The 27,435-nt window shown below is 37.1% G+C and overlaps 2 pseudogenes; both read left to right on the top strand.

Annotated features, from left to right (window-relative positions):
* The first annotated feature begins 4,491 nt into the window (after positions 1–4,491).
* Positions 4,492–5,968, top strand: Septin7-ps4 (septin 7, pseudogene 4; annotated as a pseudogene).
* Positions 5,969–14,135: 8,167 nt separating this feature from the next.
* Hdac1-ps4 (Histone deacetylase 1, pseudogene 4) lies at positions 14,136–21,462 on the top strand (annotated as a pseudogene).
* The last annotated feature ends 5,973 nt before the right edge of the window (positions 21,463–27,435 follow it).

The following is a 27,435-nucleotide window of genomic DNA, read 5'->3' as shown; positions in this document are numbered from 1 at the left end:
TGCTCCCTACACAGGGTTGGTGTGGGCTAATAGTTCCAAGACTTTGTGTATTATGTAATGAGGGCAGGGCTTGAGATAGCTTGGCATTAGGTTTGCAGTCAGGAAGCAAAGAGTAATGAATGCTTACACTCCGGTGGTATTCTTCCTTTCACTCACTCCTGGCCACTAGCCTGTGGTATGTTACCACCCAGATTTAGGTTGGGTTATCTCAGTTCAATTAGCCCAAGCTAATCAATCCCTCACAATGCTGTCCAGACGTGTTTCCATGGTGACTCTAAATCCCTTCAATGTGACAGTCAAAATATAACTAATTATATATTTTCTTATTCATCAAGACATGCTTTTCAGTTTTCACTTACATTGGGCAAGATTCGTGCTGTCTTGCATGGTCTCCAAATTGATAATATTATATTGATAATAATTCATCCAAGTTCACCTGTGGTTTGTGTTAGTCTATGCCTGATACTAGATTGGAGTATTAAGGAATGGCTATTTCGTGTCTTTTCCTCAAATCTTAACAATGTCTGGCTTCTAATGGATGGTCTAACAAAAATTTTAAAAATCTGTCGGTGATACTAGTGTCTAGTAACATTTTATGTATAAATTGACAAGAATTTTTATCTCCATTATTAATAATTTTATCATCCTGTAGTAATAAAATTTTATCATAAACAAATGAGAACCTATGTTATTGTACACATTATTCAGGAATTGACTTATTAATCCTTGATTTTAAATTGGTTTTGCTATACCAAAACACAAGATGTTCTCTAAAAACTGCTTGCTGTTCTGGTTTGGGAATTTGTTTTAGAAAATATAAAACAGGTGCTGATCATATGTGGTCATTTATAGAAACTTAAAAATGAATTTTATAAAACATATGCAAAGTTAACTTAATTTCCAATGCAAATAAAATAAATATTGATATTTATAAATACCAGATGAAACGTTTCCAAATTAATATCAGGACTCGCAAAAGTGAACTCCCATGCTTAGATTAATAAGGGAAGGACAAATGAAGGCAACTTGTGAATTGTACATACTTATAACTACACAGTACTAATTAGATAATGCTGCTATAAGCAATTATGCAGAAAAATGATCACAATATTCCTTTTGAAATCAGATTTATAAGTGAGTAGTGCTCTTCCACAAGTTAGTTGCTAAATGTTAGGATAATTCATATTGTCTTTGCTATTCTGACAAACAGCTACTGCTAAAAACTCAAGTTTATTAATTAATAAAACTTCCATCAGTTGTAATTCTTACAACACCATCATCTCTAATTCACAATCTGATCATACACTGTTAATAATGAAGATCTTGTTGGGCTTCCTGACTTGTTTAAGTCAAATAAAGAAAAACATTTTCTTCTTTTCTTATAGCAGTATTTTTAATTGAAACCATTTTTTTCATACAATTTATTCTGATCACTGTTTCTCTTCCCTAATCTCCTTTCAAATCCTCCCTACCTCCCCACCAATCCAACTTTATGTGAACTCTCTCTCTCTTCAGGAAAAAAATGACAATTAAAATAAATTAATCAGAATAAAAGAAAGCCAAACAAACAAAAACAAAGGAAAATTATGAGTAACACATATGTATGTACACACATACACACACAGACACAGACACAGACACAGACACAGACACAGACACACACACACACACACACACACACACACACACACACACTACTATTGAGTTTATTTTGTGTTGGCCATCTACTTGCTCAGAGTGGAGTCTGCCCTTAAGAATGGTTTGTATACCCAGTGAGACTTCATTTGAGAAAAGTCATTTTTCCTTTGTGAGGAACTGATATGTGGAAGAACTTCTGGATTAGGGTTGGGGGCTACTGTTCAGTTCCCTTTCTCAGTGCGGGGATCCCATGTGGCTTAGGCCTGTGCAGGACCAGCTTTTAGGAGTTCATATGTGCATCAGTCCTGCTGTATCTGGAAGGCACTGTTTTCTCGATGATGCCAACTTGGAAGTATTTCATTCCTGCTTCCTGATTAAAGTTCTGTAATCATTTCTACCATGATTAAATTAATTAATTCAATATACTCACTTCAGTGAGATATAATTTAATTTACAACTCAATTTAGAGGACAGAAAAATAGTGCAATAATTCTATGTTAAATTTAAAATAAAGTTACAAACTTAAATAATATATTTACTAAATGTTAATAGTTGTATTATTAAAATAAGATGAAATTAAAAGTTGATGCTAATAATGATTAGAAATTTGAAAACCTAATTTATATATATGTATAGAACCATATTCTTATAGTATAAGGTATAGTATAGGGTATAGTATATAGTATATAGTATATTTTAAAGTTCCTATTGGACAACATGTATTATGGTAAATATATTTTTCTGTAACAAATATATAAAAGACTCCTACTAAATTATTTGGAAATATTTTCTACTTTTATAAGAATGAAACACTTTACTGCTAAAATCTCATAAAATTGTCATAATATAATACTTAATTCCTGTTACTTCTAAATCAAACATCCTCTTACCAAAATTCTCTATCATTAAGCACATGGATGTTTAAAATCTGTTGTCATACTTGTAAGAAAAATATTTAGAGTAGTTCAAAGACAACTCACAGTTTAACAAGCTAGTCCAGCCTCTTCCCATTGCAATATGGCATCGTCACCTACAAAGCTGAGGCTTAAGATGGGTGTAATTAAGTCACAAAAGCAAGTGACAAACATACCTCAGAAGCTTTGAGGCTTATTCTTCTGGTTTTCTTCATGCTGAGTCATTGTGGTTTGACTACAAAATATTTCTAAACATCCCTTCTCAGTAACACTGCTCTTGGGGCTGGAAAGACGGCACAGCAATTCAGGGTATCTACTGCTCCTGCAGAAGACCACAGGCGACTGTGACTTGCAACCATCAGCATCTCCAACTCCAGGGGAATCCAATAGCTTTTTTTGGTTGCCAGTGACATCAGGGTGACATATGGGAACACACGTGCACACACTCGTACACACCTTTAAGCAAGTATCCATATACATAAAATAAAAATAAATAAATCTAAATAATGGGAGAAAAAAGCAAAAAATTGCAATTCTTTCATAATATTTTTCCTGTGTTACAGTATCATCTCTTTATTTTGTTGCTTTGGACACTGCAGTAGAATAACACTCTAATGCTGTCAGTTCTAGCATGAAACAATGAGAAAGAAAAAAATTCATCATCATAACTCTTACTGTGCAATCTGAAATATAGAAAATTCAAGCACCTACCAATTTATTATTAAAGTGATAAATAAATGCAGTGAAATTGAAGCATTGTACAATGACTAACAGCTATAAAAAGCCAATAGCCAATAGCATAATACCTGAAAGAGAGGTCAAGGAAGGAATTAAATGTATATTAGCTACAAAAATACCTAAATATAAATTAGTGGAGAATGTGAAGGTTTGTACAGTGAAAACCTTAATGCATGATGAAGAAAATGGAAGAAGACGCTGATTCACACACACAAGTAGAATGAAAAATTATGTCCATGGATTAGACTATTTGATATTTTTAAACTGCACATATTGTTCAAAATAGCAGCATATACAACCCAATCTCTACGAAAGTAACCATGATATTCTTTCTGAAAACAATTCACTTATTTTATATTCTATGTGCAATGCCTGCATGTACATATTGTACTAGGTGCATGCATGAGCTTCATGAAAACCAGAAGAGAACATATGGTCCCCTCAAGTTGGAGTACAGATTGTGTGCTACCGTGTCAGACCTGAACCCTGGCCCTCTACAAAGTAGCAAATACTCGTAACCATTTGGCAATTTCTCCAGCCCCAACATTCTTTACAGAACTAAAAATAAATAGTTTTTCTTAAAATCAGAACAAACCTTTTCAATACCCAAAACAATCTTGGCAAAGAAAGACAGAGAAGAAAATGTTATGCTTCTTGACTTGAGAATATACCACAAAACCACAGGCAAATAAATAGCAGTTTTACCAGCAAAGCAGACAATCAGCCAATGGACAGAATACACAGCTTCAGAGTTAAACAGCAAATCTATATGGCTAATTTTTGACAGAGGTGCTAAGAGCGTGTATGTACATTAAAGAGTCTATTTTTCAATAAACTATAAATATAAAGACATCAATGTAACAGATGATGTTACAAAAAAATGAAATGAAACAATAACAACAACAAAGCAAACAACAAAAACACCACTAAAGGAAGTATTTTAGAGAATTGGAATAGACAAGAATATTTATTTATTCTTTTAGAATAGTCCCAAAGCTCAAGAAATGAAAGTAACAATCAACAAATGATATTACACAAAGAGCTTCAGCTGGGTCACGTGTGACACGTTCCTTTAATCCTAGTACTTGGGAGACAGAACCAGATCTCTGTAAGTTCAAGGCCAGCCTGGTCTACAAAGAGAGTTCTAGGACAGCCAGAAACACACATAGAAATGTTGTCTCAAAAAAAAATTAAGGTGCAAGATCAGCTGCTGCTGAGGAGAGGAGCGTCAACTGCTACACCATGGTAGCTCAACCAAAGAACCTAGAGGGCTATGTGGGATTTGCCATCCTCCCAAATCAAGTGTACAGAAAATCGGTGAAAAGAGGATTTGAATTCACTCTTATGGTAGTAGGTGAATCTGGACTGGAAAAGTCGACATTAATCAACTCATTATTCCTCACAGATTTGTATTCTCTAGAGTATCCAGGACCTTCTCATAGAATCAAAAAGACTGTACAGGTGGAGCAATCCAAAGTTTTAATCAAAGAAGGTGGTGTTCAGTCGCTGCTGACGATAGTTGATACTCCGGGACTTGGAGATGCAGTGGATAATAGTAATTGCTGGCAGCCTGTTATCGACTACATTGATAGCAAATTTGAAGATTACTTAAATGCAGAATCTCGAGTGAACAGACGACAGATGCCTGATAACAGGGTGCAGTGTTGTTTATACTTCATTGTTCCTTCAGGACATGGACTTAAACCATTGGATATTGAGTTTATGAAACATTTGCATGAAAAAGTGAATATCATCCCATTAATTGCTAAAGCAGACACACTTACACCAGAGGAATGTCAACAGTTTAAAAAGCAGATAATGAAAGAAATCCAAGAAAATAAAATTAAAATATATGAATTTCCAGAAACGGATGATGAAGAAGAGAATAAGCTGGTTAAGAAGATAAAGGACCTCTTGCTGTGGTGGGTAGTAATACTATCATTGAAGTTAATGGCAAGAGAGTCAGAGGAAGGCATTATCCTTGGGGTGTGGCTGAAGTTGAAAATGGTGAACATTGTGATTTCACAATTCTAAGAAATATGTTGATACGAACACACATGCAGGACTTGAAAGATGTTACCAATAACGTACACTATGAGAACTACAGAAGCAGAAAACTAGCAGCAGTGACCTACACTGGAGTAGATAACAAGAACAAAGGGCAACTTACCAAGAGCCCTCTGGGACAGACGGAAGAAGAAAGAAGGGACCATGTGGCCGAGATGAAGAAGATGGAGATGGAGCAGGTGTTTGAGATGAAGGTCAAAGAAAAAGTTCAAAAACTGAAGAACTCTGAAGCCGAGCTCCAGCGGTGCCATGAGAAAATGAAAAAAGAATTTAGAAGCACAGCACAAAGAATTAGAGGAAAAACATCGTCAGTTTGAAGAAGAAAAAGCAAACTGGGAAGGTCAACAACGTATTTTAGAGCAACAGAATTCTTCAAGAACCTTGGAAAAGAACAAGAAGAAAGGCAAGATCTTTTAAACTCTATTGACCACCAGTTATGTATTAGTTGCCAATACGCCAGCTTGGATATCAGTGTTTGTTGGATCCGTTTGACCAATTTGCACCGATTTTATCCATAATGATGGATTTAACAGTATGACAAAAATTATTTTTTTGTTGTTGTTCTCGAAGGAGATTAAGATGCCTTGAATTGTCTAGGATATTGTGTACTTAGAAATTAACAGCTCTAAGTACCTTTCTACATTTTTTTCTTTTTTTTAAAATTAAAAAGATGTCTTCAGTTTAATGCAAGAAAACATTTTACTGTTGTAAAATCATGTTCTAGTGGTTTGATTGTTTACAGAATATTCTAAAATAAAAGGACTCTGGAAGGTTTCCATTGAGGATAAATTGCCAAAATATGATGCAAACTATGCTACTCTATGATAATTATAATACAGAGTTTCCATTCGATGCAGCCTATACAATAATTTATTTAGTCTAACACAATGGACCCTATTTTTTGACACTTCCATTGTTTAAAAGTACACATGGAAAAAACCTATATGCTTACAGTGCACCTAGAGCTTTTTATGCTTTTTATAACAGCCTTTTTTGTTGTTTGTTTTCGATTATATATATATATATATATATATATATATATCATTTAGTACCCCTTTAGCCAGAATCTCATTACTGCTTCATTTTTGTAATAACATTTAATTTAGATATTTTCCATACATTGGCCTTGCTAAAATAGAAGATAGCATCTTTCATATGGTAGAAACCAATGAGGAAACTTTACTTTAACTCCCTTTTTACATTTTATGGTAAGAAGCAGGAGGAAAAATGCATTTGTAGATCATTTCTAGGCTAATTGTGAAGTTAATGAACAGCCTGTTTCTACCTATACTCAGTCTTCTTTTACTAGAAATGGGAATCATGGCCTCTTGAAGAGAAAAAATTCACCATTCTGCATTTAGCTATATCTATATATTGCATACCTGTACTTTTTGTTTGTACTGTAAAAAAATTCACATAATAAACAATGTTGTGATGTAACAGAAAAAAATTTAAAAAAAAACTAAAAGAAAAAAACTTAAAAGCTTCTGCAAAGCAAAGGAAGAAACCAACAAGCTGTAGAGACAAACTACAGAGTAGGGAAAGTATTTACAAGCTAACCTGACAAAGCATTAACATTCTCCATATTCAAGATGCTCAAATAAGTAACATGTACAGAAGAGCCACACAAGCCAATAATGGGCCTTGGCTTCTAACATTTCTCAGAAGAGCTACAGATGGCCAACTATCATATGGGAAAAAAAGCTAAACATCATTAATCATTAGAGAAGGATGTTTTAAAACCACAATGAAATATCACCCCACTCCAATGAGAGTGTCTCTTATCAAACAAGAGGGAAAAAATAACAAGTGTTGGCAACATGGAAAGAGAGTCCCTGGGCACTTACAGAGTATGTAAATGAATATAATCATAAGGGAGAAGAACATAGCTTGTCTTTAGTAACTTAAAAATAGAAGAGCCATATGATGCGCTGGTCTCACTCCTGGTGTAGATCCAAAGGGAATGAGAGCATTATGTCGGAAAGACATCTGCACCCTTGTGCTCACTTCAGTGCTATACACAGTAGCCAAGAGACGGAGGCAGTCTATGTCAAGATCCAATAAAGGAAACATAGGGTCCACATCCAAGCTAGCAAGAGGAATTTCGAAGGTTTTCACCATAAAGAATTGATAACTAGGGGCTGGGGATTTAGCTCAGTGGTAGAGCGCTTACCTAGGAAGCGCAAGGCCCTGGGTTCGGTCCCCAGCTCCGAAAAAAAGAACCAAAAAAAAAAAAAGAATTGATAACTGTTTGAGGAGAGGAATACATACACACTGATATATATATATATATATATATATATATATATATGTGTGTGTGTGTGTGTGTGTGTGTGTGTGTGTGTGTGTCATAATGTTATATATTATAATGTACACACATGTTAGAACATTGCAGGATATTCCAACGATGTGGACAATTCTTATCTTTAAATAAAATCACTTTATTTCAAAAAAATTAAAATTTAAGGACTCTTTTGGAAGAAAGTATAAAGAAGTTCAAAAGAGATACTGAGAAAACACTGTATTCCAGAAGATTTTCTGAGGAAAAAAATGTAATGTGTAGCCTGAAGAAACAGACAGACACACCTGTTATTTCAAGACAAGGATCACAACTCCATGACTGTTTTGTACAGTGGCAACCTTTGAGGAGAGGCCCCGCACTCAAAAGAAATTTAATTAAATGCTTAGTTGCTAAGGCCATACTGTACCAAATTCTTTAAGGACACCCTTATAGAAGAAGGGGAGGGAGAGGGGATAGGGGGCTTATGTCCGGGAAAGGGAATAACATTGGAAATGTAAATTTTAAAAAATCCAATAAAAAAAGGAAAGAAAAGCAGAGCCTAATATCCTTCTCCCAGTGATGTAGCTAATAAAGAGATGTGCTAAATTTTGAAGAAAAAAATGAAAACTAGTAAAAGACCCAGCTTCTCCTAATCTCATTTCTATACTTACACTTTTGAGTTTTTCCTCAATTTAGCATAAATGAAAACCTCCATTATGTAATCATTTACACATAATTAGCTTTTTAAGGCATAAAAGTCTTGAGAGTCATTCATATTTTTGGACGTATCAGTTGGTTTTGGCTTTCCCTTTAGTCATGTGTTCCTCTGACATTCTTCACAATATATTTCTTTCAGATCATTATTATGATCTTGCTTTGAACAAAGTTTCCTTGCTACTCTGCAAAACAAGAAAAACCTTGTCCTCATTGAACTGTACTGATGGGACACGATCTATTTCTTTTCCTGACATTGCAGATGGGACATCTCAAGTCTGAGTCAGTATAAATAGAGCATTTGTAAATGCTAAGGTCCTTGTGGTTGCGTGTTTGCTTTCTTTGAGAGAGCCACTAAGGACAAAATTGCTGGGCCATTAGAGTAAGTGTATGTTTGGAAGTCACCACATAGTTCCTCTAGTACTAAGTGTTTATGTGTGTTATCTTGTTTAACCTCAGAATAAACTTAGGAAGCAAGATGTTAATCTTCACTGCATTTTAAAGACAAGAACAGTGAGGTTTAGGGAGATGAAATATACCACTCAGGACACTATGTTCTGTATATCGTGAAGTCAGGATTTGAACCAACTTTAAGCCCATGCTTGACAATGGGCTTCATTTAAATATGTTATGCACTAGTCTCCAGTTTAAACAAAACTGACATAAAAATTCTCTGTCAGCGGTGATATTGAAAATTTTAGACACAACAGAGAGTCATATCAAAGAACTTGGATAAAATTGTCATCTTGGGATTTAAAAAATAAAAACTCTTAAAACATAGTTTGTAGCCATTTATGAAATAGCAGTGTTTGTGCATTTCATGATGCGGCATTTAGAACAATGTCTGGCATCTAAGCAAGAACTCAATAACGGCTAGCCATTAACATTATCAGGGACATATTGTCAATTCCCTTCCAAATCCCAAATTGGCCTCTTGTCTAAAATTCTTCTGAGTACAATGGGATCTGTGTCTGTGGATATGTTTATATTTACTTCCCTGTCTGTTCCAGCAGAATGTGAGGAGGCGTGTGCCATGCTCAGGAAGATGAACTTACCTGAAGACAGTGAATTATCGCATTTGTGACTTTAGCATTTGCTGACATTTATCATTCAGCGTCACACTAGCGGAATGGTTGGAAGACCTTGGCACTTTTAGTGTAACCGTTAAAATACTGTTTATACCTCTACACCTGTGTTAAGGTGTTCCCAATAACAGCTCATTAACTCTTTATTTTCATTGTATAAACTATAAAACACACAAGCAGTCAGAACATGTCTATAGCAAATTCTGACAGATTCAGAATTAAATAGTACTAAAAAGTTTGCCTTGTTTCTATTTACCAATTCATAATGGAATTGTGTGTGCATGTGCACACGTGTGTGTATTTTAAATAGTGTATGGATTAACAAAAAGACTTTAACATTAGAATCATCTTATCTTCCAGCCTGAGAAATCCAGGGTCCCTGTGATCCCATACATGTTCTTTGATCATCTCTCACTTACTGTTTGGTTTATATAGTCCAAATGAAAAAGGAAGAAACAGAAACTCTGCACGTTTAATGAATAAAGATAAAAATGAAATGTTATTCCTTAGAAGTTCTAAATAGGTTGTTCCTACTAACACTTTTCATTATGTTATATGTTTTAGAGGACAGTTTTCATTCATTTAAAATAGTTTTGGATGATTTGTCCAGAGTTTATATTGTGCAAGATAAGACAAACACTACTATACATATATGTGTGTGCCTTATGTGTTTTATTTTTGCATTCTGTGTTTTATTTAAGTTTAAAAACAAGTACAACATTTACCACCTTCCTTTTTTTCCTCTAATCCAGCAGTTTTGAACCTGTTTTGACTTCTTTGGGGAATCTAATGACCCTTTCACAGGAGTTGCCAAGGACCATCAGAAGACACAGATACCTACATTACAGTACCTAACACTAGAAAATGTTATGAAGGGTCAACAAAAATAACACTTTGCTTGGAAGTCATCACAGCATGAGGAACTGCATTAAATGATTGCAGCATTAGGAAGATTGGGATGCCCTGCTCTACTCCTTCTTAATTCTGCCTACAGCTCCCTCTCAAATCGACTGCCTCCATTTCCTTAACCATTATTGTTTCATACATAAATGAATGATATATAAAACAACCTATGGTTTCTGGTTAGTATTGTTTTTATGTATTTTTAAAAGTATTCAACAGATATCTGAATGAAGGAGCTTTAAAGATGAGAAAAATGAGGTCTAAGGAGATAAAATATCCCACACTGGGTAGCATGTCCTGGAAATCATGAAATCAGGATTTGAACCAATTTTAGCTCTTGCTGAAGATAATCCAATATGGAATATGCTTGTAAAATGGTTTCAAATCCCACGGAATTTGAAACTCAATGAATTCCCCATCTTCAGATTCACTTGATATTTGAGCCTATAGAGACATAAGAAAATCTAGCTCAGAATCAACTGTAAGAGAGTATAACAAATCAAGCAAGGCCTGCAATGAAGGCTCTCCCATGGTATAAAACTGGCAGGGGTTGTGTGCACAGAGTTTTTTGAGTTCCCAAGGAGAGAGCAGTTGGTGGGTCACACTAAGAATTGTCAGGCTTCCGTCTAGGAACACTGAGTTTCTCAGGTGTACATTACCCTACAACATGAAACATGAGGCAGGTCTGAACGAGAAGCAGGATACTGTGGAAGAAGTCCAGCTCCATGAGTTGGAATAGACCCTTCAATACCATTATGAGTAATGGAAAAGTACGGGCGCTGGGAGAATAAGGAGATACAAGGCCAGCAGAAGAGACCAAATGCAGGGTGGAGATACAAAGGCTGGATTTGCCTTGATTGGAGGGCAACTGCCAAATTGCTCCCTGGAACCTCCCAACAAAACTAAACTTCTCCATCAACTGACTTCCTGCTTCTTCCTTTTTGAGGATATATTATTATTATTATTATTACTACTATTATTTGTGTGTGTGCATTTGTGTATTTGTGTTATAGGTATATGCAAGTGAGTACAGATATCTGTGCAGAGCAGATAAGATATGTCTGATTCTGCTAGGCCTTAAGATATAGGTGGGTGTGTGCTGCCCAAATATGAGTGTTAGAGATACAAGTTTCATCCAGGTCTTCTGCAAGAGGAATCCTCACTCTAAAACCCAGAATCATCATGATTTCCACTTCTTAATAATGATATTAGAAAATTCTTCTGTTCTAGAAGTAAGACTCTTTAACAGTGAAAAGTGTTAGAAAAAATCCCGTGTACTAAGTCCTGTACACAAAACCTCAAGAAAAAATACAAAAAGGTGAATCTACTTACAGTTTTGTTTTCTCTGTTGTCAGTGGTCACAGCTGTGAAAATCTCTAAGGAATAGCACAGAGTGTCATCTGTTCAAGAATGAGACATTCTTGATCTTGAATGTAAAATACATTGTGACAATAAGAAAGTTGTGGGGATAATTAGAAGGTCATGGCTATGCAAGGACTGAAAACTCATATGCAAATGCTTCCAAATATGCTACAGGTATTCTTAAACACTGGATATCTTCTAAACTACACTTAAATTTATCATCTCCCATTTCATCTGATTGAAAGAAAAAAAAACTACCCTAACAGATATCATTGCATTATATTACCTTTCTCCTTCCCATTAACTTTTTACTTAAGAATCTTTTTCTCTATCTCTCCCTTTTTTTGAAATGTCCACAACTAGTCTAAATTTATTGGATTTTTTTCCCTATTTACCCACCCCTGTTTAATGAAAACAGAAGTCTTTCCCATACAATCTATACTGGTTAATGTCTCCTTTCCATCCACATCACCCAGTCTCTCTACTCATTCTTCTCCAGATTCTTTTTCCTTTCTGTCTCTCATTTAAAAGAACAGATTTCTAAGAGACAACAGCAAAATATAACAAAATCAAAATATAAGGTAAAACAAAATCCATTTCATCAAAGTTGGACAAGAGAAACCAATAGAAAGAAAAGAGTCTGAGAAAAGGCACAAGAATTAAAGACCCACTCATCATCACACTCAGGAGTCATATAAAAAAACCAAAGTGAGAGCCACATCATGTACAGAGGCCCTGGTGCAGAGCCACACAGTCCTGGGCTTGCTCTTCAGTCTCTTTAAGTACGGGTTTTGCTCAGTGATCCAGCGGGCTCCGCTTTCCCACTGTAAAATGCATCTTTTCCACAATTCAGGTCGTAAAGTTTGATCCATCAAAGATTCATGAATTTACATTAGTAGGAATTAAGTGCAGTGTAACATGTTCTAGTAAACAAAGGCAGAAAATTATGCTGTAAAATGCAGCTATGATAGGATAATAACAAGAGAAACGTAATAAATATTTTCATTAGGAAGCATCACAGAATGAGCTGAAGATATTTTTTTCTTCGAAGAAAAATATTCCCAGAAATAAGGGTTTGGATAGAGCAACATACAATGTGCACTCAAAAGTGGACCGAAATAGGAAGTATAAGATTCATTATTATACTATAACATAACATACTAATTAGGTGATGAATCATTAAGAGAAAATCCAAGGGACATGAATTAAATGTCTTCCTTAGACAATTCAAACAATGAGCTGAGTATGTGACATTGTATAGTTTCCCCCACAGTTTTGATAATGAACAACACAACATTAGAGCACATCCCTAGCATTATTTTGGGCCTTCAAACATTCATGCACATATCTGATTGTTATATATACACAGATATTTGAACATAGAATTACACTGTGGATAACTCTGACAGCTACTCTTTAATGTCAAGTGGACTAAACAGTAGGCAGTGCTTAGTATTGGCAGTTTTGCACAGTTCTACTTCATTTAAGCACAAATAAAATATTTTAAGTGACATAATTATGTAGTAATGATAAATCCGTTGTTTACTTCTGTAGATGGTTAAGGCAAATCTTACCTGTAATTCTAAATATTACATGAGTAGGCATTTTGGTTGTGAATTCTAAGCCCAATTCACAAAGTTTGAAAATACTGTTGTCGCATATGCACATAGCCCAGATTGTCATTTTTGGTTGAAAAGTGCTCTCCACGCTCCTTTGTACTATATTCATTTTCAGTCAGCAGAGAATAAAGACTGTATTTATTATTGCACACCCAGTTACAATAATAACGATTGTATTGGATCTTATGCTATACTGAGTGTCCCTTGCTTTTGAACGTCCACCCTGCATTGGTCTTCTCCTTACTCTCCCTGTGCTGCTCCAGTTCCAGTATTTTTCCATTACTCATAAACAGGTATCTAGGGGTCCAACTCACAGAGCTGGACTTCTTCCACAGCATCTTGCTTCTCAGTTCAGACCTGCCTCATGCCTCATCTCACAGGGGGTTCTAAACCTGAGAAACTCAGTGTTCCTATAACCTGAGAAACTTGTTATTCCTAGAGGGAAGCCTGTCAATTCTTAGTGTGACCCACCAATTGCTTTCTCCTTGGGAACTCAAACGACTCTGTGCACATAACAACCTTCCCTTTTCATTCATTTGAAAAGCTCTTTCACAGCTATGAGATAAACTTAAAGTAGCCCACTGTCCCCAGGGCTGCACAGACATCAGAGGAATTTTGATACTTGACACCAACTAGCAGTAGGTGGCACAAGTCCCTTTTCAGTTTCATGAGGCAAATGATTAAAAAATGCACCAGGAAATAAACACACTGTGTGGAACTTCTTAAGGCTTCAGACTTTTGCTGCCATCAGCAATGGAATAGTCAGGAAGAGAAATCATGTTTCTGAGATCATATTTTAGTCCCTTAAATGGACATGATTTTACAGTCTCAGAAGAGTCGCTGTGTCACAGTTTCAGTATGTGGTTTTGTTTTGGTGGAGACAATTGTTGAAGGGACTTAATCTATCAACTATGAATAAAGTTGAGTGATAGTGATCATCTCTCACAAACATACAAAGACATTGTTCGATTTTTACAAATATCATTAATCATTTTAATGGCTTTGTCACTAATGTTATATGCCACCAGAGTCAAGAAACAAATGAATTGCTCTCTCCTAGTAAGTAATTCAGAAAAGTTTTCATAATAAGTGCTACTCTTTGAGAGGCAGGCGTATTTGGGTAGTACCTTTCCATCTTCAGATAACATCCTTATTCATTAGATTACTGAACACAGAGTAATTCTATGAGTAGAACTCCCTTGACACAAATAATTAATTGAAATTTCCCGAAGCATTTAACACCCTTTGAGTATTTCATATCTCCTGCTAAAAGCACTGCCATGGATTACAAGAGTCTGTAACAATTCAAAGAGATGTACTAAAATCTTCATGTAAAAAGACACAATCATTGCTTCCTTTTAGAAGCATCTATACTAAGAAATAAGGTACAAAGCAGAGACACAGGATAGACAATGATTAAATGGTAAATTTGGAATAATGTTCTCTAGCACATACAGTGCTGTTTCTTGTAACTGTTTTTCAAACACTAATTTGATCCTTAGGAATTCCCTGTGGAACAAGCAATCATATCCCTCCTTTTACAAGTGAGGAAAATGAGGCAGAAGAGGTTAAATAAATTGTTTACTAAATCACTCAAGGATGTACCACTAGTGAATAACAAAGTCAGGCAGGGTGGGGGTGGGTGGGGATCAAGCAATTTTCTGGCATTCTGGTGCCCTGAGTTCAGTCCCCAGAAGGCTTTTCTTTTTCTTTCCTTTATTTTAAGGTTTGGGGTTGGACATTTGCCAACTTCTACATCTCAATGCTGTGATTTTGGCTGGTTTTGGCTGGTTTTGCTCATGCTGTCATGGTCTCTGTGAATTAAATGTGCATCAGTGCTGTTGTGTGTAGAAGAAGCTGCTTCCTTGCCGTCCACCCTCTGTGACTCAGGCAAGCTTTCCATCCCTTCTTCACCCTAGATCTAACCAAGAAGCCATCTGCAACTGATGCCTGCTGCAGAAGAATAAATATTGTTTTTCTCCAGTAGAGTGTCATTGAGTATATCAACATTTCTCCAGGGAACACCCGGTGTCCTGGAGTTTTTGCCCTATACCAAGCAGACACCATGCCTTGAGTCTTTTACTTTTGGTAGGCTTTGCTTCATTTTGCCTTCCTTGAGTGATTTTTTTTTGTCTTCCTAGTTTTTCTGTATTTCATTATTATATTGTGTTGGTTTTTTTTCTATTTTTGTCTTTTCTTCCAGAGAAAAAGAGCCTGAAGGTGGGTGGGTAAGAAAGCCGGGAGGATCTGAGAGGGTTGGGGGAGGGAACACACGATCAAGTATGTTGTAACAACAAATATGTTTATATTACACAACATTTTTTCATTCAAGAAGTAATAAAATATAGTTAGATTTGATTGTTGCCAGGTCCAAATCTATCTTTTTGACTACTGCACTAACAATCTTGCTTAGATGCAGAAAATCAGCATCAATGAAGGTATGAGAGGCAGAGATGTTGCTTCTCATGAGGCCCAATTTCGCAGCTAAGGAGTATCAGTGATGTACTGTAATGAGAGTTAAAGTTATTGAACACTTGCTCTAAGTTGAGCATTTTGTTTTTTTGGTTTTTTTTGTTTGTTTGTTTGTTTGTTTTTTACGAATCATGCACCATCCTAATTCTAGTTTCCACAGTGGTTTCATGATCCACATACAATCAAATAGAGAACTATATAGGGAGGGCAAATCACTAGCTGCTGGTTAGCACGGGGCAACGTTCATATCCAAAACCACCTCTCCTTTAAGTTCTAGTTCCACACTACGATCCCTCTAACGCAAGGCTGTTTTATACACATACTCAAGGCCCACAGCCCAGATCTCAGTAGAGGTCCTCGATACATATTTATCAAATGCATCAACACGGGCCGCAGCAAGATGGACCAGAATTAAAAACAAGGAGAGTCTACCTCAGGTTGTGTTAGCATTCAGGCAGCACGGACGTGGTAAATAGAAATTGACCTACTACTCTAATTTTAGCAAATGCCACATTTCTATAAGAATCACTTCCAGATGCCGGCCTGGGTGTCCATTTTGTTATTTCTGGCAAAGAAAACTCTTTTACGTTTTGCCAGCCAGAGAGAGCAGACTCTGCTAATCAGTGCCAGTCAGGATTTGTTCCCGCAGCATAAAAGCACAGGCCTTTCCCTTGGAATGCTTTGTTATAAGCATCTTCCCCTCTGTTCTGTCTACAGCAGTACAGATTCATATTTATATCACGATCTGCAGCTGAGTTTATAGCTAGTCTCTTAACTTAGTGAATCGCTTATTATTACCAGCAAACCGCATATTCCTTGAGCTACACCGTCCTTCTTAGAGAGTAGGTCTCTACTTGTTTGGTAGTTTACTCCCTGGAACGTTATGAAGAACACAGAAACAAGTTTGTCAAGATAAAGCAGGGCCGAGGTTTTCTATTTTTAGTGATTCTGAAAACAAGTTGTTTTTTTTTTGTTGTTGTTGTTGTTTTATAAAACAATTGTGTTTCATTTGAGTTGCCCTTTTCCCCCATCCTCCATCAAAGCTAAATCAATGAGCTTTCCTAATGGTGGCTCTGGTTTCGAAGTATCAATGCTAAGAAGTGCCAGTAATCTTTGAAAGACAGAAATATGGTGAAATAACTGGGCGACTGTAAGCACTAGCCTCAAAGGGAATTAGTGTTGCTCTTGAGGTCCCACAATTAGTTCTTAAAACAGAAGGGGCTATAAAAAAGAGCTAGCCTGGCCTCTGACTTATTATCTTTTTTCCTGCATCAAACAAGAAAGGAATTATTATTATTATTCTGCTTAGGAGAGACCTTGCTGAATTCAATTGCTAATTATGTTTCACTGTGCTCCATTCAAGTACCTTGGCCTGCTTATTGCTGACTTCTCAACCTGATGCTGCAGCCTGCTCCGAGGATTTTCCTTCTCTCTTTTTATCATGTAAATCATGTTTTTATTTTTTAAGAGATAACAACGAAACATCACCAAGTAAAATATAATGAGATAAAACAAAAACCACATATTGAAGTTGGACACAAACAAGATAAACAAACAGACAAATAAAAGGCCAAAGTGAAAGTCACAAAAATCCAAGACCCATTCATTTACACATTCATGAATTTTAGTATTTAATAAAAATACTAAGCTGCAAACTATAGTACATATGCAGAGGAACTGACTCAAAACTGTGTAGGCTCCGTTGTGGTTGCTTTGATCTCTGAGTCCAGCAAGCTTTCTTCAGTTCTTTTAGAGGACCTGGTTCTCCTCCCGTCCTTCCTCCCCTCTGTCTCCCCACTCCTGTGATGGGGAGATGATGGGTGTATGGTGAGATAATTAGGTGACTATGATCATTACTCTCAAATGTTAATGCTCTTGAGGTTCCATAATTAGTTCTTAAAATTGTAGGTGTTATAAAAAGAGCTACCCTGGCCTTTGTTACTCTGCCCCCCCCATCAGGAATGGAAAGTATTTTAAGTTTTTCAAGATACAGTTTGCTAAACAGGAGTTCCTTAACATTGACAGAAGGGACTTGATATAGATACCTCATCCCATATATACATTTCATTCCTGCTTCTCTGACATTTGTGATATATTCATGGTAGGGTATCTCACAAGAGACCATCCATATTGCTTAGATGCTCTAGCTACCAGAATTGAGTCGTATAAGCCCTTCTATTTTATGAAATATCCATCCTCAAATATTCTACAGTAACAGAAAATGGACTAAAACACCAGGTTTGTGTCTATTCAGCTCCTAAAGTGAGCAGATAACATTAGCTGTTCTCACAGATCCACTTGCCTTCTGGTATCTCCAGAGTCATTTCTTCGCCATTTATCTCCAGTCCAGTGCCTGAAGTGGCATTCTTATTTCTTTGGGGCTCCTGAAAACCATCTGGACGTGTGGGCTGTTTGTCACCATGTCAGTACTGTGACTCCATTTGTATTTTTGTACAGGTTCCCTATTCAGATTCCAAAACATCCTCGTAAGTTCTTTCCACATGCATACCTTCTAAGCCAGCAATGCTGCCCCTTTCCCTTTTGAATGTCATTTATCTGTTTAGTCATGTTTTGGTCAACAGGAAACCCGTCTTTCTGATGAACTCAATAACTCTTCTGGAATTCATGGTCACGCATAATTTCACCATGATTGTCATGGGATGGACTGGCTGATTCTAATGAGAAGAAAATGGCAGAAGTGACAAGGTGGCGTTTTGACACTGATCTGGGAGTGGCCATGGCGTTCCATCTCAGTAACCACTCTGCACCCCATCCTCATGGACTGTTCACCTTTGCAACACAGTGGCTATGTCCCGACACAAGCATCCTCTTACTCGAGAACCAACTCTTGGAAATATGTCATTAGAAAAAGATGTATTTTACCTGAGCATAACATTTGACCCAGAGTTAAGAGCCACAGTGATAAGTTCTCTTTCCAATTTCTCTTTTGTGAAAAGAGACTTCCAGTAGAACAAGCTGCCCTAAATTTACAGCAAGTACCCACAGAACAAATTCCTAGAAGAAAGCAAACTGCTGTGTGCATAAAATCTGTGCATGCGTCCACTTTGACCTTTTCTGACCTTCTCTAAAGTATATATTGCTTTCGTTTTTTGTTTAAAAGGAAGAGCTACTGCTTAAGGGAAGGGAAGAGCATAGGAAGAGAGAAGCACTGTCTCCTAAGACACTATTGAGGTTTCTTTATCATTCATGGAAATTGGGACAAGATAACAATGTTCAAACTATGACGAAATAGAAAGGGCTATGGAATAGTATTAAATAGAGCATGTTGATTATAATAACAAAGACACATTTACCAGAGCAAGGAAAGCAGTTCTAGCACTGTTATGCTATTAAAGGACTTGTGGTTAGAAGTTTTTCTCTCTTTAACATATATACTTCATATCTTTCTGTGTTGTTATATTATTCCTTGTTTTCTAGATTTGTTTATTTAGCCTGTTTTCCTAATGTCCTTCCAACTTTTTCTGTACAACATGTTCTCCTAAGCATTCTCACGGATACATATTTGTACAGATCCAACATTATTACTTTAAACTAATATTCTAAAAATGGACCTTGTAAATAAATACCAGAAAAATGGCAAAAGCACTGACTTTTGATTACAAGTGACATTCTAGGACATTTATGAACACAATTGTCCCCTACCAACAAGAGTATAGAAAAACATCCTTTTCCTCACACATCATTCATGGACCTGTGTGTGACTGTTTTCTACTACTTCTACTAATTAACTAGTAGAATGATCTACCTTCTTATGTGTTAAATGAATCATCTGTGGGGTTTATGCTCCATTTCACTTCTCTTGGATTCATTATATTCCATCTCAGATATGTAACATTATACCAACATCACAACAGCCATTCCCATTTCTTCTTCAAATTCCTCCCAAGTAACTCCCTCAATAACTAGGGTTAAGGGTTTGCACTTAAATAAACTTTACCCTTTTTTAACCTCAGGGCAGATTTGTTTATAAGAAATTTGTGGAAGAAAAAGTACACTTAAGTTATTTTCCAAACAGTTTTATTGATTTGTCAACAAAAGATACTATCCAGTGTATATGAAATTGTGTCTCTAAAGAGATAGACTGAAGTGCTATCTATCCCCTGGAACCTGTGAATGTGATCTCATTTGGAAAAGAAATGTTTGCAGATGCCATAAAATTAAAATTCTAATCCAAAATGAACTGTGTTCTTATGAGAAAAAACACAAACACAGAGGGAAGAAAGCATCCAAAGATGGAGACTATGAAGGGCAATTTATGACAAGAGGGAGTTCTTCCTTTTCCTAAACCTCCACTTTGTCTGTTCATGCATAGGACATGTATTATTTTCACACGAGGAATACAGAAACAAGCTTCCATTCCAGCAGAATAAGAAGTCCTTTAATGGATGGGAGGGCCAGGTAGCAAGCAGGATGACAGACGCAGGGCACCAAGAGGAAAGTCTGTTACTACTACAAAGGGGACATTGGAAACTATAATGGACAAGGGCACCCAATAAAACCGTACTGAATCTGCGTGACTCACAATTTGCTACTCAACAATGGTCTCTGCCAAAAAATGGAAATCTATCATCCTCACAACGCCAACGCTGAGGAGATGGCGAAGTACCACAGTGATAACTACATTAAATTACTGTGTTTTATCCACCCAGATAGTATGTCTGAATATAGTAAGCAGGTGCAGAGATGGTGAAAACTGTCCAGTATTTGATGGTTTGTTCTGTCAGTTGTCCACAGGTGGCTCTGTTGCAAGTGCTGTGAAACTCAATAAGCAGCACACAGAGGTGAACTGGGCTGGGGGCCTGCACCATGCAAAGAAGTCTGAAGCATCTGGCTTCTGTTATGTCAATGTTATAGTCTTGGCCATCGTGGAACTGCTAAAATATCGACAGAGGGTGATGTATATTGGCATTGATATTCACCATGGCGATGGCATGGAAGAGGCCTGCTGTACTGAGTCATGACTATGTCCTTTCATAAAGACAGAGAGTTCTTGCCAGGAACTGGGGGACCCACAGGATATTGGGGCTGGCAAGGCAAGTTCTATGCTGTTAATTACCCACTGTGAGAGGGCATTGATGACGAGTCCCATGAAGCCATCTTCAAGCCAGTCATTTCCAAAGTAATGGAGATGTTCCAGCCTAGGGCAGTGGTCCTACAGTGCAGTTCGGACTCCCTGTCTGGTGGTTGGATAGGTTGCTTCAATCTAACCATCAAAGGGCACACCAAGTGTGTGCAGTTAATGAAGAGCTTCAACTTGTCTATGCTAATGCTGGGAACAGGTGGCTACACCATCCGTAGTGCTGCTTAGTGTTGGACTTAGGAAACAGCTGTGGTCCTGGACACAGAGATCCCTAATGAGCTACCATACAATGGCTACTTTGAATACTTTGGACCAGATTTCAAGCTTCACATCAGCCCTTCCAATATGACTAACCAGAACACTAATGAATGATGAGGATGGAGAAAGTCAGATGAGGAGGGAGAAAGTGGTCACAATGACTCTTCTAACTTCAAAACAGCCAAAAGAGTCAAAGCACAGGATGGGAACAAAAAAGATCTCGAAAAGAAAGAAAGCCACAGACGAGGAGAAAACCAAGGAGGAGAAGCCAGAAAATAAAGGGGTCAAAGAAGAGGTCAACTTGGCCTGAGCAAGGCCTGCAGCTCCATCTTTTTCCCAAGTCCCTCACTTTCTCGCAATTTCTCAGATTTTATATTTTCTATTCCTCTGTATTTATACAAAGTATATTAAATATAGCAAGTCCCCAGGGACTAGATAGGAACCGGGGACCAGAGCACAGGGCAATGGTGCTGGGAGGACTCTTCCCAGAGCTACCTTGTTCATCCTGCTCCAGGTCTTAAGTAGAAAGAAAACAACCAGAAGACAAAAATCCTGAACTGCCAAGTGTCTGCTTAGGAGCTCTGCTATGATGCCCTTGTTAAGCTTTTTCGAAGGGGTGTCTGGGTCTTCTGGGACCCGTTTTCAGGCTTGGGTAATATTAGCTATTTTTAGATTGGTTCTGTTTATACCTTCCTATCCATTCTGGGCAAGCAGAACAAACTTAATGTTGCCTCGTTGCCCCCCAATTCTGTAGGTGGAGGTTGTCAACCTAGCTTCCTTTCACAAGATATTCTCATCTTGTGAGACTCTTTGTAACAAAACAGTACATTAATATTTAAAAAGAAAAAGAAAAGAAAGAAAGGTCACGGTGGTAGAAAGGATGGACAATGAGATAACCAGAATGTACTATGTGTATGTATGAATCTTCAAAGAGGAGATTAATAAAACTTACATAAAAAAGAAAAACTGTTCTAGGGAAATGAAAGAATGAAGGAGAGAAATGGGCTAAAATAAAAATGAAGACAAAAAATAATACAAATAAAACTCTGGGAAACCAAGGAGACAAAAGTAAATTGGATAGTTTTACATCACTCAATAATGCTGTCCAGTGATGAAGAGACACCCTAAAGGAAAAGCACAGAGACGGTAGAAATTACAGCACTGTCAAAATCCCCTGTCCATGATTAAAGCAAGAGGCCATGATGATAATCACTGTGGGAACCTCAGAGATAAGGATTTATCTTCGAGAATAGCTATAAAAAGCTGACAAGTCTGATTTAATTATGATGGAGTAGGTCTTGAATGACCATAAATCTACTGCCATGGTCTGTATGAAAATTAAGATGCAGGGGTATATGTTTTAATTTATAGAGTTCTTCTGTGTACTGCTTATAAATCAAAAAAATAGCAGAGATTTCAAGGACAAAACACATGTGCTGCTCATTTTCTGAGGCCTCTGTGGAAGGTCAGGACTTCCCTTTGATTTTATACAGTCAGCACTGCTGTGTTAGTCCTGGTCCATTTCTAACCCTTCTTCTGTCCCCTCTCACAAATATTAAAAACACAGTACAAGAGTACTATGGAGTCCTATGATTTAATTTCAAACTCTGGGAAAAAGAAGTCAAGGGGCATCTTAAAATTCTACTTATTGGGTCTGAATACAGAAACAGGTTACTGATGATCATAGTGATGTTCACTCTGATACAAAATTATTACACTTAACCTTCAGATTAGGAGTAGGCATTACTAAGACACTATTTAGACAACAAAAATATTTTCCTTGATATTAGAAAAGCAGTGAGTAATTTATTCTCCTTTCTATCAGAAAAATGCAAATACAATTACAACCAGTTATTTTCTGATATTACATTGAGATTTATCCATTACTTTGTATATTATTATATTTAGACTTGAACAACTCTAAGGGTGGGACACATTCCCAATCTGTATTCTTCATTATCCTAATATGGGAAATGGCTTTCATGATACAATGAAAAGACTATAGAACAATAAGGATGTGAATTTGGTGTGTACAAAGACTTACAAGCTCTTCATCTGTAAGTCAGGACCTCTTTGCAGAACCAATGACCCTTTCACAGAATTCACCTAAGACCATTGAAAAACACAGCAGATGTTTACATCACAATTCATAACAGCAGACAAATTGCAGTTATGAGTTAACAACATGGACAATTTTATGGTTTGGGTGGTCACTGTAACATAGGGAACTATATTAAGGGTCACAAAATTAAGTTTGAGAACCACTGACTTACAGAAAGTCTCATCAACTAAGGCATCTGGGTGTTCTGAGAGCTTCAGTAGATAGAGTGAGGTGGTTGTTGAGCTCATGCCCGGAATATTTAGCCTTTCCTTCCAGTCCACCTCCATACTGTGGTCTGATATAAAATGATCCTGAACTTATGACCACAGTGCCAAGTCTAGTGCAGTGGTTTTCAATCGATGGGGCACACTTGCAGATCTCAGATCTGTGTGGTGATCTCTAAAGACTGTTTGCATGCAGCTTACTCTGTGTGTTACAAGTGTCATTTCTAGGGTAAAGGTCTGGGAGGCTGTTTAATATTGTTTATGCTCAAGAACTGATTACATATAACACAAATTGTCTAGCCCTGAATGTCAGCAATGTAGAGGTGAGAATTCCTAATATACTAAGGAAAAATCAAGCAGAGGCAACAAATACTTCCCCTTAGACTGTTGGAATTCACTGATTTATTTTTCGTGGTTTTTGTTCAAGGATTGAATTTTTTCTCTCTCTCTATCTCTCTGTCTCTCTCTGTCTCTGTCTCTGTCTCTCTGTGTGTGTGTGTATGTGTGTGTGTGTGTGTGTGTGTGTGTGAGCGCGCGTGTGTGCGTGCGTACACATTTATTTTAAGTAAGAACAAAGCTCACCATCTCTGTGGCCAGCACCTGAAAACATGGTTCTGTCTGTATAGCCTCCTAGAGACAGCAAAAGGTGGACATGAAATCAAGCACAGCTGGCCGAAATGCGAGAACCTTTAGTGACTTTATGTTCAATTCCAGGCTGTACCATGTTCTGATTTCAAACCAGTTAAGGATCAGGGTTGGTTCATTACTCAGTCACAGGTATAAGTTCCAACAAATAGAATGTGGATTCTAAGTAAAATCGGTGTAAATTTTCCCGAGGTAAGTTCTTGCTATTTCCTTGTCTTTTCTTTCCTTTTTAATCTTATCAGTGTAGAGCAGCGTCATAGAGATGTGAGTTCCCAAATGTGTGCTAATGGGTATGAGTTGTGCTCTGCCGTGCTGGCTCCAGACTCTCAGAGAAAGAAATCACACTTTAAAACTTTAAATGATGAAAGCTCTTGGTGTCAGCTCCTGATATTTCTGGGGGACAAACTGACTCCATATAGGTTACAATTGGATAAATACCCCACCCACACTTCTGTGGCGCCATCTTCCTCTTAGGGAAGAAGTAGCTATGAAGAGTGCTTCACCTTTAGTCCCAGTAGATGGGTCTGCAGGTTCATTGTACAACTAAAGATGCCTCATCCTTGGGATTCCAAATGCCTTGGACTTAGACTGTTCTGGACACATTCACTCTGGACAAATTTACCTATCTAGATGTGCATAGTAAGGGCGATGCAATGATCTGCCCAAGTAAAGTGACTAGGCTCATGCAGAGGTGCTAGAACTTCCCTTTGGTGTTCGTAGCTCTCTCAGTAAAGATTTTCTACCTTAAATCCAGTAGCACTTCCTGCACATGGAAAGGAACACGAAAGAACTCTCAACTACTCTTTCATTTTTTTCCCCAAAAGCTGTTTAAAAAAAACTCTTTGAGATTACAATTTATGTACATTCCTCACTCTCTCAAGTGGCCTCTTTTCCACTAATTGCTGTTCTATGCATATATGTATTCATTTAACACATATATGTTCCTAAGGATAACTTACACAGTTAGTATAATGCTACCTCTGTGGATGCTTTCAGGGCTGACTATCACTGGACAACTAACTAGTGTCTACAACTAACTAGTGTCTACTTCCTCGCTGAAGGTCACCTTTCTAATTCATAGCTTCCCTCGGTGCCTATAGTTCTCTGTGTAGGGCTGAGGCATTTCTCTGTTTCGTTTGGCATGTTCATTGGTATCATTCTTGTTCAGAAATGCTTAGAAAGCCATGTTAGTAAGACAGTATGGGTGTACTTTCTGATATTTCTAGAAGTTACAGGCTCACAGCAAACTCCCTGAAAGCTCTCTAGCTCTTACAATCTTTTCACCTCCTCCTCTGGTGCAGGGGTGTTTCCTAGAAAACGTCAATTTGAATTGGGCTGCATAAGTCTCCATTTTCATTGGTTGTGGGGTTTGTTTGATTGTTTATTGCCATGGTCTTTGCTGCAAAGATAATTCCTTGATAAGGAGTGAGGTCTACTTTATTTGTAGTTATAAGGAGAGATGTTAGTAAATACTGTGTATTGTAGATCAGAGTTTGCTCATTCTGTGGTTGATACGCAGAGGCATTTTTAGTGTTGTGCTTTGTTTGTTTATAATGTGTTTAAACAATGCACATTGCCCCACCTTTCCCTGAGCTAATGCCTGAGAGTGGATGGTGACCTACCTGTCTTCCCTCTTCCCCCCTCGTGATTCCTCAGACGCCGGAGCTTCTTTCTCCTCCCTCCCTTCCTTTCAAAGATAGCACCAAAGAATTGTAGAATGCAAAGACATCTGCTCTTCTAAAATTGCTTAGTTTTTATATTTCTTCTAATGAATTCAAAGAAAACCTTAACACTTGCAGGTTGTTAATTAGGCTTGTGTGCAATGAGAGTAAAAGCACTATTAGTTGCCACTGAATAATAACTTATAATTTTATCTACTTTCTAGCACTTTCTCTACCTCAAAAGGAAAAAAATTAAAAAATATGACAGAAGATAAGCAATTTCCCCTTAGCCTAATCACTTCTCTGTTGCTATCTCTTTTTCTCATAATTATCCTCAATTTTATTTTCTCTAATTTCCATTATAGTTGTTAAGTTGACATCATGATGAAATTCTCACATCTTAAATGAAATGCACAGGAAAGATTTTAGTGAAGCAAGAACCTTCAACTCCCAATTCATTAGTAGCCGAAAACTTGCATATTTCATAAACATACGTTTTAAAAGAATTTGGATGCTTCCTTGTTAGTTAATAAGCCGTGCAATTTTACCTGGTAGATGTAAGAGAGATGCTAATACAGAGGTAAGTGCTGTTAACTGAGTGTCTGAGGCTTGATAAACATAACATGCACCCAAAAAGCTATGTCCATCTTTCACAAATGGAAATTGTTATTTCCTGTGTTTTCTTTTGCTATCCTTATGCATGCTCTTACCTTGGAAATTAACTAAGCATCAAATGTGTTTGAAAGCTGGAAATGCTCAATGGTCCAAGTGTCAACCTTTTTGAATCGATGTTAAATAATAACCATGCAGATAAAAGGTTCTGCCTCAGTTTCCTTTCGCATAAAGACATAAAATGTGGAATTAAACATTCCAACATTCCATACTGTGGCTCATGCATACAAAAGTCTTTAGTCTATGTAGAGATGACCCATACTCAGATTATTGTCTCTAATGTCAAATAATATGTGAACTTGAGTGTGCATTACAGCATTTCCTTCCAAAATATTCTGATCTGGACTGAAAATCTCTCCCTTTCTCTAGTCAAAACCTAGCTCACACTCCAATGTTTGATCCTAATGTTAAATACAAGTAAAAATGAAAACACAGATGATAATGAATCATAACAGGATGAGGTGAACAGGATCAACATGTGTCAACTAGTAAATCTTCCCTTGCTTAGCTGAACAAGCCTTTTATTTTGTATTCTGGTCACCACTGTCCCTTTGAAGAAATCTTTATCTCTAGATTTTAGATGTTTCTAATCTCTTTTAGGGGCCAGAGAGGCTTCAACCTTTTTGTATCCATTATTATTCCATCTACAAAAGAAAGGAGTGGTGAGACTCAGCTCTCCCACTTCTCTAGAAATAGTGTAAAATATGGAAGGTGAACTTTTTAAAAATATTTTGTAAGGTATCAGTTAATATTTGTAAATTATTTTGTTTTCATGTACCTGTGTATCTATTCTCTGAAAATCACAGGTAGTATTGTTTTCCATAATTTTGTAATTATTTATTTATCCATTGATTGATTGATTTGTTTTACACCCCAATATCAGTCCCCACTCTCCTTCCAAGATCCCCTCACACAGATCCCCCTATTCTTCCTTCCTTTCTCCTCTGAGAAGGGGACCTACCCCCAGTGCGTATCACCAC

This window comes from Rattus norvegicus, chromosome 11, assembly GCF_036323735.1.
Source record: "Rattus norvegicus strain BN/NHsdMcwi chromosome 11, GRCr8, whole genome shotgun sequence".
NCBI lineage: Eukaryota > Metazoa > Chordata > Mammalia > Rodentia > Muridae > Rattus > Rattus norvegicus.
This window is presented reverse-complemented; position numbering and strand designations above follow the sequence as displayed.